We start from the raw sequence: 1,382 nt of genomic DNA, 5'->3' as shown, positions 1-1,382 counted from the left end.
ACCTCGAAAGACTCCAAAGTCACCTACATACAGGTGATTGACTGGCCAATCATGAGATTGTATTGCTAGGGATGATGCTTGGTCGATTCATTTAAGCTGTGTATATTGTGGGCATTCTATTATCATCCCTCATTCCCACATCTTTTCCATCATCTTCGTCACCATCAACCTCATCATGTTGTGCCAGCTCTCCATCACCTTCATCATCATCTTCCTCTCCTTTCTTCTGATGCCCAGCTGGCTGGTGCTGCCATGATCCATCCACCTGCTGGAGCTGCAGCCCAACTATCAAAGACTGCTGCCCACGACCTGTTGCTGCCACAAGCCCTCTTGGTGGCGCCACCCTGCTGCTACTTGCTCCAGGACAGTTGCGTTTTTCTCCACCTGCTGTCACCAGCTTTGCTGCCTGCCGTCTGACTCCTTTCGGCTGTGTTTCGGGCTCTGGTGATGCTGTTGATCGTCAAATATCTTTCCCAACAGAATTTGTCTCCAGGCAATACACATTGCTATGTTTTCATCAATCCAACAACCGACTCAACTACATTTCAACCTCCAGCCTATTACCCTTCTATCTTCAGCCCTCTGCATCAACTTTGTTCATCGACATTATTGGTGGTTTGTTGCACTCTTGAGGACAACACTCTTTGACACTTCCCGAGCCCAGTCCCATGAGAAACAATGCCTGTTGGACAGCCTCCACACCTTAAACACCTTCATTCAACATACATTCAATCTCTCTTTTCTTTCTTATGTTCATGTTTTGGATACATGAGCATAGATAGGCTACCATGCTGAGCCCGGAGGCACCACAGGGTTTCGCTATGCCCGACCACTACCTATACCTGTCATGGTATGCTACTTCTCAGAGTGTGGGTTGGACCTAGATAGATTACTACCCTTCCCGTATGATGAGGACGTCCAGACTTTAGATTCTCCCAAGAAGAGAGAGACAGAATTTTGAGACTGGATCAGATACGTGCATACTCAAGAGACTTGGTTGGGCACTCTGCACACCAAGGTGCAGCACCACTATAGAGCTCAATTTCTCAGATTCATAGACGATGGGTTTGTAAGATGACCAGGTTACACGGATGTGTCTGTGTCCCATGCTATGGCAGTTGCTATTGGGTGGTCAGATTAGAGACACGGACCCTTGAGATGAGGTTGGATGAGTAATATGGGTGGCTAGGGGATAGGTTATTTAGGCTTTGCCATCGAGAGGTAGAGTCAAACAAGTATCACATTTGCAGATGCCTGGCATACTTTTAGATCAGAGGAAGATACCAGCCCGCTTAGTTGAGTGATAGGCGACCCTAACTAGAGATGTCTCATTTTTCTCATGGAGCTATTAAGGCATCGAGAGGGCCCTTCACACATGCACA

This window comes from Lygodium microphyllum, chromosome 24 (genome assembly GCF_053477565.2).
Source record: "Lygodium microphyllum isolate KBCC chromosome 24, Lygodium_microphyllum_v1.1.10, whole genome shotgun sequence".
NCBI classification, from domain to species: domain Eukaryota; kingdom Viridiplantae; phylum Streptophyta; class Polypodiopsida; order Schizaeales; family Lygodiaceae; genus Lygodium; species Lygodium microphyllum.
This window is presented reverse-complemented; position numbering follows the sequence as displayed.